Raw genomic sequence first — 13,101 nt, 5'->3', positions numbered from 1 at the left:
AGCACTTTGTTTTTTTCTTCCTCTTGACAAAGAAAAGTTTTTGAGTGGATTGAAAAATGATTTCATTGTCAAAAGAGAACTCAATTTGATTGCTGGGAGTCCTTATTTGAAATACGGAAAATACATGGCTGCTGCGAGTGCAAGTCTTTTGGCAGCAAACAGTTTGAAACTTGAAGAAGAATCTGTGAAAGAACCTGAAGAAGAACCTGAGAAAGAACTTGATAAGAACCTGTGAAAGATCTTGATAAGAACCTGAGAGAAAATTATTTTTTTTTTATTTTAAATAAAATGGAAAAAATTTTGAAAAACTTTCTTTTGAAGAAAGAGAAAAAATTATTGAAAATTTTATGATAGAAAACGAAAATTAATCTTTTCGAATTTTTGATGAATTGAGTTTTGAAAAGAAAAAAATTGAAGATGGAGACTTTGTGTTTGATTTTGATATCAATGTTGCATTTTTCAAAAGACTTTCAGAAGAAACATAGAAACATCTTTTGGAACTCTGATTTCATTTGGAAAGCAAATGAAATTCAATCTTTGAAAGAACTAAAAAAAATTCAAAAACATTTTTTTTATTTTTTAAATAAAATGGGAAGTCTTCAAACATCAGCGAGAGTTCTTGCAAAAAACAATTTCAATGAAATTTTATTTTCAAACACCACAGGTGGTTTGGGGAAATCAAGTTCTTTTCAGCGTTAATAAAAAATTCTGTCTTGAAATTGAAGATTTTCTGAATGAATTGAGAAAAAAATTAACAGAAAATGATGAAAACAAATTGATGGCGGAAATAACTGGAATTAATTTGTTTATAGAAATTGAAGAAGATGAAGAAATTGAAAAAGATGAAGAAATTAAAGAAATTAAAAAAAATTAATAGAATTTGTCAAAGAAATTGAAGAAAATGAACCATTCATTTTCGAGCAAGTTATAAAAAAAGAAACAATGGAAGAAGAACTCGAAGATTTTGAAATTGATGCTATTCAAGATTCATTTGAAGAATATTATTACAAGGATTATTTGGGTGATTTACTTAAAATGAGAAAATATTTCATTGAATTATTGTTTTTTTTATAAGTTTTTCAATTTCCTTTGAAATAAAAAAAACTACATAAAAATGGACGCCAGTGAGAATCAAATAATTGTTGATGATAATATCTTATTCCATTAAATTCGTTTGAATAATTCATATTAATATATTCATCAAATGAATCTTGAATTTCTTTAATGTTGAATTCTTTGAGTTTTTCTTTGAGTTCTTCTTCCATTGTTTCTTTTTTTTTTTGGACTTTCTCGATAATGAATGGTTCATTTTCTTCAATTATTTCATCAATTACTTTTAAAATTTTTTTAATTTCTTCAAGGATATATTTTTATGAAATGCTGAAGGCACTGCGCTTTCATAAAATTTTGATAAATTGTTTCTAACAACATTCAACAAATCTTCAATTTCAAGACAAAAATTTTTATAATTGTTGAATAAATCTAAATTTTTTTGTTTTTTGATTTCCTGATGACATATGGTTTTTTGGGGGAAAAAAATTCTCCTTGAAATAGTTTTTTGCGAGAACTCTCGCTGATAATGTTTGAAGACTTTCCATTTTATTTAAAAATAAAAAAAAAATATTTTTTTTCAAAAATTATCTCATGAAAATTTGCATAGATTTCAACAAAAGAAAAAGAGAAACGGAATAACCAAGAAACTTGTGATAGAAAGGAGTTTCAATGATTTTTTTGTCAATTTCAGCAAGTTCTTTGACATCCTTCAAGATATCCTCTTTCAACCTCATCTCGTGTTTGAGTCTGTCATTGAAGACTTGCATGAGTCTTGTCTTTTCTTCTCCTGTTTGGTTTCGGAAGAAATGAAATGTTGACTCATGATTTTCTTGAAGATTGTTTTTTTCAAGATATTGCTGATGTTTTTGTCTGTTTTCTTCTGATTCATTTTTGAAATACTCCAAAAGCACTTCAAGTTCTTCTTTGTTCAATTTATCCATTTTAAATGAATTGACAAGAAATTGAAAAATCATTTAAAATGGAAAATGAAAACCCTGAAAAAATCAAAGAACCTCAAACACGTTCTAAACAAATCACAACAACAGTGAAACAAACTGTTCCAAAAAATCCAGGAAGAATTGCGGCTGGGAAAAAACTTGCTGAACACAACAAAAAAACACTTGAAGCAAAGAAGAAAGCGAAGGAAGTTAGCACGCGAGGCGTTGTGAAAACTCAAATCGGAGAACAAAAAGAAACCCCAACACAAGAATCAAGTGAAAACAAACAAAGTGGTTCATTTTCACTCACTCAAGTGCTTTCTGTTGCCAGCATTGTTGTTTCTCTTGCTGGATTATATTACAAGAGGGAAGAATTGAAACGTCTTTTCAAAAATGAAAGCAAAGTGGAAAAAGGACAAAAAGAGTTGATTGATCATATGGTCGAAGTTGAGAGACAAAACGTGAGTGAAACAAAAAAAAGCTTCAAAATTAAAACAAATGGATTAATTTGTTTTTTCAAATAAAATGTCAGACAATAAACTCGTGAAAACAATGACTGATGCTGCAACAATCACTGGATTGGCAGCAGGATTTGGATGGATTGCAAAAAAAGTCATCAAAGAACCCATGACTTCTGATCCTTCCTCAAATCTCATGAATTATGTGAAATTCACTGTCATCATTGCTGCCTCTTTGGCAACTAAAGATTATCTTGAAAAACAAAAAATATTTCCAAATTAAAATGGCGAGCATCGCAATCTTGATTGGAGGAGCAATAATCAATGCAACCGCCTTTGTTGGAGGATCTTATCTCGCAAAATTTCTTTATGGTCAGATTCAGAATCAGCCTCACTCGAGGACAAAAAGAGACACAACCTGGCAGTTGAAAAATATCAAAAAGAACTCGAAAAAATCGAAGAAAATCGTGCAAAATTGAATGATTGGATTCAAACAAATGGCCGAATCAAAGATGAAGCAAAACCAAAATTTCACAAACACAGACTTCGCTTTGAAGCTTTATAACAAGGTTCATCAACAAAAATTTGATCATCTCAAAGAACCTCAATTTTCAGACTTTTTCCAGCCCAGTGAACAACAAAAACAGGGAGAGTTGATCTTTGTTGGTACATCAGCTTTGGCTCTTGGATTTGCAACAAGTCATTTCTTTTAAAATGTAAAACAAAAAATTGTCAAAAATTTATTATTCCCCAAAAGGATATTGGAAAGGCCTTCAAGCAGTGAAAAAACTTTCTCAAGAATCCGGTGTTCCCGAAGATGAAGCAAAACTTTGGTTGATGAAACAAGCAGTCTGGCAGATCTTTCTGCTTGTTCCGAAAAACATCCAAAGACCAACATTTGATGTTGAACTTTCCAATGCAGCTCATCAAGCTGATCTTCTCTTTCTTCCTCACGACAAACTCCCAAGAGGGAGAAAGATTTTCAAATATGCTCTCACAGTTGTTGATGTTGCAAGCAGATTCAAAGCTGCTGAACCTCTCACTTCAAAAGATTCTTCTGAAGTTTCAAAGGCTTTTCAGAAAATTTACAAAGGACCTTTGAAATGGCCAAAAATTCTTCAAGTTGATCCCGGAAGAGAATTCATGGGTGAAGTGACAAGGGAAATGTTGAAACATGAAACAAGAATAAGAAGAGGAAATCCAAATGTTCACCATGATCAAGGAATTGTTGAGAGATTTAATCGAACTTTGGGTGAAAGACTTTTCAGTTTTCAATATTCCCAAGAAATGAACATGAAATCAGGTGAACGATCCAGAGAATGGGTGAAAAGGCTTCCAGAAGTTGTGAAAGCATTGAACAGTGAAACAACTCGACTGACAGGAAAAAAACAATTGACGCAATCAAAGAGAAGGTGGTTGATTCAAAGAAACCAAATTATTCCAGACCTGTTGGAAAAAGTGAAAAGAGGCTCGATTCTTCTGTCAACGCGAGGTTTCTTTTTGCTCCTGGTGAGCTTGAAGGAGGTCAAAGAAGAGCAACTGATCCGAATTGGTCTCTGAAAGTGTTTTCAATTGACAGAGCAATTGTGAATGAGAGAGAACCGGTTCTTTATTATTTGAAAGACGGATCAAAAAGAGGATTCGTCAGAGAAGAGTTGATGATTGTTCCTCCTGGAACTGAATTGCCTCCGGTTTGAAAATTTCTTTTGAAAAATTCAAAAGAAATTCAGTATGCCACACTCTTAAGCTCTTTGTTCAAAATGTTGAATTGCGCATCAGCCAAGATAAAAATGTGACATTTGACATTTCCTGAACCACGTGCTGTTCTTTTGATTGACAAATAAACACCATCTTTTGTGTTCATCAATCTCATTCCACTTCCATGAAGATCATTGTCTTTCATGCTCCTGAGATCGATGAACAATTCAAACTTGTCTCCAGCAAAGAAGTCAGTTGCGTTCATTGAAGAGTTTTCCTTTCCAAATCTTCTGAAAACTTTATCAAACATGTCTCTCATTTTCATGCCTTGACTGAAAATCTTGTTTGGAACACCGTTAACATCAGCTTTCACCTCTGTGAAGTCAGGATTGAATGTTTTTTCTGTGTCTCTTGCTCCAGCTGTGAAAGGTTCGAAGAAAAGGAGCAGGATTCCCTTCATTGATCTTCTTGGAACATTGAATGATTCACTGATAATTGAGTCTGTTCCCTTTGCAGTTGTGATTGTCTTGTAATGAGTGACATGTTCAAACATGAATCTATCTCCGTTGAGAAGATTTGAATTGACTTCATCTGAAGATTTTTGCTTTGAATAACCTCTTATTCAAGCTGAATGTTTGTGAATTCATAACCACGTTTTGTTGCGTCAGATCCCTTCACGACACCGCTTGCAGGGGCAAGGGTCAATTCAAAAACCAGTTCATCAGACAAGGCTCTTGGATAAAAGGCCCCGTGATCTTTCAGAATTTCGTGATCGAGTCTGATTCTGTATTTGTTTTTGAAGATTTCATTCAGTTTTTTCTCCTTGTCAACTCCTGAAGTCTTTTTGTCTCCAGCATTGGATCGGATTTTTGAGAGATCCTCAGATTGAATTCCCTCACTCAACATGTTTTCTCTCTCACGTTTTGTCAAAAAGAGATCTTCCCAGAGCTTGAAAAGATCCCAACCATCTGTGTCAACGAGAATTTCTCCAGCAAACTTGATTTTCAATCTGGAAACCAATGCTCTTGAAACATTGTTCACCAGAAAATTATTTGCATGACCACTCACAACCAAATAAAAAATCAACGCGAGTGAATCTGGAACCAAGACTGTTCCCTCATGAAGCTTTGGAACTGGAACCCTGAGTGTTTCTCCTGGAGAAGCTTTGTTTGGGTTGAATGTGACTCTGTGAACAGTTCTGTCTGCCTTCAAAGCATTTGATGTTTTTTTCTCGAAATTTAGATTGATTTTTTCACTGACTTCCATTTTTAATAGAAATATTTTAAAATGACAGAATTTGGAGATAGAGATCCATTATTGGATCATGAAGAAAAAGATAAAGACGATGAAGATGAAGATTCTGATGAAGAAGAAGTCAATAGAAATCCTTTTGAAACAGGAGGAGGAGCATCAGAAACTGGTGATCAACATGAAATGCAAGAAAGAAGAACAACTCAAAACAGAGAAAACGAGAAAGATGGATCAGCTGAAACATCTTTCATTGAGAGCCGACCAAGGGGATCTCAGGGAGTCACTTTTCGGCGCTGAAAGGCAGGAAAAACCAAGAACCCCAACTGGTGTAATGAACTTTATCAAAAATCGTTTTCCAAATGTTGATTTTTCTCAGATTGGTGAAATTAATTACGAAGATAAAGAGAATGAAACAGGTAAAATTGTTGCACATGGCCCAAAAGGTGGTAAAACAAAAGTTATCGTTCAAAACAAAAGTGGCTTTGGCTTCAAACTTTCTGAAAAATTCTTGAATAAGTATAAAACTTTTCTTGGAAAAAAAGCTGAATCTGTGATTTTGCAGGAAAATGAAGAACCAGCGGAGATTGAAAGAAGCAGAAAAACAATTGAAAAAAGCAGAAAAGATCGCTACAGAACTCAAAAAAAAATGCTCAAGAAGTGAGAGATTTGAGCAGCAAAATCGAACGAACACAAGCAAGAATTGATGCAATCGAACAAGAACATGGCTCGAGTCTTGAAAATGAAACAGAATTGCAAAGACTGAAGCAACTGAAAAAAATTAGCAAAACGATTTTGAAAATTCAAAAAAAAGAAAACGTGTCTTTTCAGGTTCAAGTGAAAGCCAAAGAGAAGGAACAAGCAAAGGTTGACAAAATCAGAGCTGATCTTGCAAAGAAGCAAAAAGAAAGAAACACTCTTGAAGAAAAACTCAACACAACAAAAACTATCGATGAATTAATTGAACTAGAGGCTGTACTCAAAAAGCAAAACGAAGAAGACTTGGAAATCATCGATGATGAAAACACTTCTCCTCATGAAATTGAGGCTGCTGGGGAAAGAGTTGAAGAAAGAAATGAGGAGCTTGCCAGATTGAGGACTCAAATTGAGGAAAGAGAAAGAGAAATGCCTCTTCGAGAGAGAATCAAAAACATTTTCAAAAGATATGGTTTCACAGTTGGAGCAGTGATTTTGGCAGTTGGCACAACAACTGGAGTCATCGTGAATGCACTCACAAATGGACTCAAAGCTGTTGCCAAAGGAGTTGGAAATGGCTTGAAAGATCTTGAAAAAAAGATTGGGCAACTTCTTCCTGGATTGATTGGTTCAATCGTCAGTTTCATCTTTAGAACTGCAGGACAAGTTGTTGGATTCCTTGGCAAAAACGCTTGGCTTCTGATTCTTGCTGTTGCAGTTTTCATGGTTGAAAGGAGTCAAAAGAAAAATTGAGTTTAATCCATTGGATTGGACTCAACTAAAAAATCGATAAATTGCAAATGCTCCAAGTGATGCTGTAATGATAAGGCCAGATTTCAAAGTTTCATGGTTTGATTCTTCTTTTTTTTCGCTTTTATTTGATGTCGATCCGAGCCGCTCGCTGTCGCTCGCTTCCTGAAGTTTTTTTGTGACTGGTGAAGAATCCAAAGGCAGTGGTTTTGTATTTTGTTTTCATTTTGTTGTTCCTCGTGAACTGGATTTGAAGGAAGAGAGGAAGGCCTGTTGGTTTTTGAAGGCCCTCCATCCATCATCCTGACTCCAACTTTTTTCAAGTCAAGATTGACATCAGAGTTGACTCCGAGTTTCATGTTTCCAGTTCCTTTATTCAGATTGTTGTTGTATCCAACTATGCTTTGAGTGTTCAGAACAAGATTTGAAGGCATCAACATGTTCCTGGCGAGATGGCAAGATCAAGCCTAACTTTTGCCTCATAAATCACAAGCTGAAATCTTTGGATGCTTTTTGACAAGTCAGGCTGTCTAATTGCATCTTCCATCAGGATGAGAAATTCTCTCTGGGCTTCCTTTGCACCTCCAAATTCTCCCAGGATTGATGATCTGACGTTGACTTGTGCCCCAAGAATGCAATAAACGAATGCTTCAATTGATTGATTGAGTCTTGCCATTCCTGCTTGAGAAAGCCCATTGAGAGGTCCGTTCGGCATGAAAAATTCAAACTGTTTGTCAGCTCCTTGATCATTTCTGATGAAATCAATTCTGTTTCCTTTTGCGTCAGTTCCGCCTTCATCTGCAAATCTTTGGCTTAATGGGTTTTAAAGGGTTGCTGGAGGATAAGTTCAATGTTTTTGTGCAAAGTCTCCTTCTCCTAAATAAAAGAGGTTCACATATCCAAGTCCAAACTTTTGACCAAAAGTGAATCTGAAATCTGTGTTTGGTGAAATTTGAAATTCTGCACAGATTCTCTTGAATGAAGGAATGTCGAATTTGTTTTCAGTTTGGCTGAATGTGGGATCACCTGGTAGAGCAGATTCACTTTGAATTCCTCCCATTTCAAAGAGAATCCTTCTTGTTGTGAAATAAATGTGGAAAAGAAGAAAAGATTTGATTTGAGGTGGGAGAGAGTTGACGAGATGTCTTGAGATTCCAAAAGCTGTTGTTGCACACCAAAATGCGAAAATGTTGATTTGTTGCGGCCAATGGTCCATGGTTGGTCCACTCAGCCATTTTCTTCATTCTTTTCCTGTTTTTCGGGAGATCTTTGTTTTCGTGAATATTTCTCGGAATTTTGTTGTGAAGCTTTCGTTTGGTTTCAAAAAAAAATTTTGATTGGTTGGTTGGTTGAGGATTTCCCAAAACGATTCGGGGATTTTGTCAGAAAATTGAACTGCTGGAACAGAGTTTGAAGGATTTGAATTGAGAATGAGTTCGAATGGAAAGCCGCCAAATCCAAGAGCTTTCTTCATTTCACCAGACCAATCTTTGGGATTGGGTGAAACACCTTGTCAAGATTCATGTAGACGAACAATTAAATTTATTTCAGCTGTTGCATGTGTTTTGACGGTTAAATTCACTTGTGCAACGAATTTACTGAGGTCAGCGTTGGGAAATTTGGCTTTGAAGTTTCGCCATGCTCTTTCTTTTGCTTGGTCGGAAAGTCTTTTTGCTTCTTTTGGGTGGGAATCTATCCATTTTAACAAGTTTTCCATTTTTTATCTTTTGAAAAAAAAAATAGTTGTTTTGACTGTTTTGACAAATTCAAATGATCACACGGTTATTTTTGATGAACCAATCGAAAAATTTGAGTTCATCTGGTTGATCAGTTGCTCTTTTTATAATTCTTGGCATAATTTGAAAGAGAGAGGAGAAATCGGCATAATTGATGACCAAAACACCGCAGACGTCAATGTCATTTTGCCTGGAAATTATACTATCAAAAGCATCGGAAAAAGGCTGCAGGACATATTCGAAAAAAAAGGAAAAAAGCGTCACAGTGAAACTGGACGATGAAAGAGGTTCAATCGTGATTGAAAATCCACAAAAGAAAAAAATCAACTTTGATCGAGATTTGACAGCACTTTTCGGTTTGTCTTTTCATGGATCGGCTTCTTATCGATTGAAAACGAATACAATAATCAATCGTTTATTTTCGTTCAACAACTTCATCATTAACTGCGATCTCATTGATAAAAACGAAAATTTTTTCAATGAAAAACCTTCAAATGTTTTGGCGTGTTTTGACATCAAAGGAAGTCCTTTCGAAACAGTTGTTTACTCTTCAAAAAATAGCCCGTTTCGGAAAATAGCAGGTGGAAAAAAAACTAGAAATACGTGACTCGCAAAACCTCGCGAAGCTGGGGCTGGGTGGAAAGCCCTCTTTACTCGTATTGTAGCATCAAATGAGGAGATTAAAAGGTTTCTGAACATAGCAACTATTTTTATGAGCATGGTCTTTTCGAGGTTCCACAGGCTAGTTTGCGGTAGAAAATCTATTTCTGACGGGACGAAATGAACAACGTGCGTGAAGCGCTGTCGTGTTCTATGAATTTATTTCCCACGGAAAATTATTTTACTGTGCCACAAAACGTGTTATTTCTTCAATGTAATCTTTCACAAAAAAAGATTTCTGGAAGAAAGGGAAAAGATTCTGGAGAGATGGTTCTGTATCCAGTGAATCTTGATGAACATTGCAGTTGAAATTTGACTCGGCACGCAAGCTTTCCCGATGTATGCAAATTTTGCTCCAGACGATGCCAGACAGTCTGACGTCATTCATACTTTGTTTTTCACTGTTGCTAGGCAACAGTGCGGACACCTTCAACGAAAGATATAAACATATTTTTCGCTCGAATTCGCACGGCTTAGCTCCGCTCGGACCGGCTTGGTCCGACAAATTTATTAACCTCGCTTCGCGAGGAATTATCAATTCTTTGAGAATCACAGTAAAAGAAGAAACTGGTGAGGTCATCGATTTTAACGGTTTGCCACTGAGATTCGGAATTGAAATTATTTGAGATCTTCTAATAAAATATGAGTGAACAAAATATTATTCCAAGTGCACCTCAACTTTATCCATCGCTTGAAAGCAATGAAGCGAACGAAGTAAGCGCGCAAAGCGCTGAAGGTGCGCAACTCAGATTGAAAAAGATTTGTGATTGTCAAAAACAACTCGAAGACGAAATTTCTCATTACAAGCAAGTCAGCAAAAAATACAAGAGAGCAAAATCAGTGGCTTCGAAAATAACATCCGTTTCAGTATTTTTAACAACCTTGTTGGCGTCAAGCAGTGTCGCAACTTCGTTGAGTGGAATCGAGATTGCAGTCGGTGTTCCTTTGAGTTTGACTGCATTGGTAATGACGCTCGTCTCATCGGCTTCAATGGCTGGAAGTGAAAATCTTGATAAAAAGATAACAAAACATGAAAAAGCTATTTCTCTCGCTGAATCGTCGCATTTGTCAGTGAGTCGATTGATTTTGAAAGCTTTGAAGGATGGTTTCATTTCTGATGGTGAGTTTGACTCGATTTTGCGTGAGATTGAAAAATATTTTTCGATGAAAGAGCGCCTTCGAAGCAAACAAAGGAAGGATTCGGCAGTCAAAAACGAACCGACGAAGCCAGTTGATGTTGATGCCTTGAAAGAGGAAACTAAAAAAAAATACCAAAGAAAACTCGAATCCCTTCTCGACGTAACGGGTTAAGAGTTGAATTTCAAAAGCGAGCGGGTGGGTTTCCATTGTTTGTTTTGCGAGAGAAAAATTAAAAAAGCGAGTAATTTACATATCCAAAAAAGATATATAAATTTTAGTTTTGTGAAAAATAAACATTACAAGCGTGTTAAATAAAAATCATTTTATTTAGTTTCTAAGGCATTGTTTTCTTGGCAACAGCGAACATTTATGGCCGCCGTTTCTAAGGCATTTTTTTCTTGGCAACGGCGGACATTTATGACCGCTGTTTCTAAGACATAAATAGTAAAAGAGTAGAAACTCTGTAGATGCGTGACACTTGAATACAAAATATATGAAAGTAAACGTTAAAACGTTAATAAAGTGTCAACTGAGTACATTAGTACAAACGTTTCGGACTGAGCCCTTCATCAGTGTACCGAAAAAAGCGCGTTGCGCCATACAAAAAACCTAACCGTTAACGTAGTGCGCACGTAAAGGAATCCTAAATTAAACCGTAACTGTAAAGCGCGTGCGCGCGCACGTGAAATACGCGCGCAAGAAGAAGAAATAATAATAAATATAAAAATAAATACAAGAAACTAAAAGAAACTAAAAGAAATTAAAAGAAATTAAAATTAATGTTAAGTCTGCTTAGCCTAAGTGTGCCAAGCGTGAAGATAAGCTTCATTTCCTGCCGCTTTCGATAGAGGTTGTTCCCCGTGCACTGCTTGACGCCGCAGACCATGATATCGTGGAAGGTGGAGTTAAAGTGTTCAGCTACGGGAAGCCCAGGAGTTCGATTGCGAATACTGCGCAGGTGCTCACTGAAGCGTTCCCGTACGCGCCCTCCAGTCTCTCTGATGTACATGCTGGTACAACGGCGGCAAGTGATACAATACACAACATTCTCAGACTGAGTGGAATTCGCGGATGGTGTGTGCGCTTTTGGGTCCACGTAGAACAATCTGAGATGTTATGTACTGGCATTTCGGACAACGGGGACGACGGCAGGGAATGGATCCAGCAGCAGAGAGCGTTGTAGGGCTATCAGTGAAATGTACGAGAATATCTCTGAGATTTCTGTCACGACGATATGAGACGAGGGGCGGCTCAGGGAAGATTCCACATGTTTCAGGATCCGTTGACAAGATGTTAAAATTGTCCAACAAGGTCTTTCTGATTCCAGTGTTGAAAGGATGTTAGGTCAATACTAGAGGCACTCTGCTGTCAGTAGTTTCGCCAAGGCGTGTTGGGTTTAGAGCTGCGTCCCGCGAGATGGTCGCGAGCCTCTGTAGATCGTCGTTCAGGCGCTGCTCCGGATAGCCCCGTTTTGAGAAAAAGGTTCTCATTTCCTCCGCTTTGTTATTTAAGTCGTCGTCATTAGAACAGATCCGTCGGAGACGGAGAAACTGGCTGTAAGGGATTGCCTGTTTGCACTGTTGTGGGTGGAATGATGTGTGGTGGAGATAGTTATGTGTGTCAGTCTCCTTGTAGTATACCGACGTTTGTATCCCACTGCCGTTAATAGACAACTTGATGTCAAGAAACGGCAGCTCCAGTTCACTAATGGTAAATGTGAACTGGAGAGCTGGATGAAAATTGCAGACGTAATCGATGAACTGCTCCAACTCCAGGTGAGTGCACTGAGCAACCCCAACTACGTCATCAATGTAGCGCTTGTGTAACTGGGGAAGAAAGCCAGTGTAGTTTGCATAGATCTGTTCTTCGACGAACCCGACAAATAGACAAGACATTGTTTTCTTGGCAACGATAAAAAAACATTTTCAAGTTGTTTGTGACCAAAAGGCTTGAAACTCAGGAATCTCAAGAACTTTGAGAATATTTGAGAGTTTGTTGCACACTTCTGTTGTTGTCAAATCAAGTTTTTTCAAGCGTGGAAAGGGTTGTAAAGCCTTTGCCAAAGCTCTAAGTCTTCTTGCATGACGAACAGAAATGTCTGTGTTATTTGTAATCCACTTGTCAAAAGCTCCAGTCACACACTTGATAATTTTTTCCCTTTGATAAATTTGTGATCCACTTTCCAAGAGTAGGCCAAGATTGATGTCCGCAACAAGAGCTTGATTTTTTTTTATGTTTACCAAAGAGTATGTGTTTTTCTATTTGAAGTGAAATTTCTTCCCAGCTTTGGTTAACAGAAGAGTTTAAAGCGGTCTCTGCTTCTTGACGTTGCTGATTTATGATTCTTGATTTCAGAAATTCATGCATTTCTTCCGCACTTTAATGGTGTCTCCGACTTCTGTGCCCAAACAAGTTTCCAAGACTCGCTTTCGGTTTACTTGGTTTGTTTTCTTTGAAGTGAACACTTGCCGCAATTTCATCTTCTTTTTGTCCTTTATCAAGGCAGGTTTCGAGAAATGTTTTCATTTCATCGTGGTAGTTAATATATTCCTTCAGTATTGCTTCTTGTTCTTTAGAGATAGTTAAATTTGTTGCAACGCCAAGCAATTCACTACCACAAGTGTAATCCCAAGACATTTCCACATCAGTCACTCTAAAATTGATGTGAAAATGCGTTCACTGCTGTTTTATAGAAGAAGAAGGGAGTTTTCCTTTCAAAGGATG

General features: G+C 36.7%; 1 protein-coding gene and 1 pseudogene across 1 annotated transcript in view; both read right to left on the bottom strand.

Annotated features, from left to right (window-relative positions):
• The window catches only part of LOC146458596 (uncharacterized), a 47,385-nt gene that overhangs the window by 16,641 nt on the left and 17,643 nt on the right, over positions 1 to 13,101 (bottom strand). The gene's annotated exons all lie outside the window — the stretch shown is intronic.
• LOC146458598 (uncharacterized) lies at positions 11,138 to 12,263 on the bottom strand (annotated as a pseudogene).

This window comes from Pavona decussata, unplaced genomic scaffold (genome assembly GCF_977016875.1).
Source record: "Pavona decussata unplaced genomic scaffold, jaPavDecu1.1 SCAFFOLD_232, whole genome shotgun sequence".
Lineage (NCBI taxonomy): Eukaryota > Metazoa > Cnidaria > Anthozoa > Scleractinia > Agariciidae > Pavona > Pavona decussata.
Note: the sequence above shows the minus strand (reverse complement) of the source record. Positions and strands in the feature narration are given on the sequence as shown.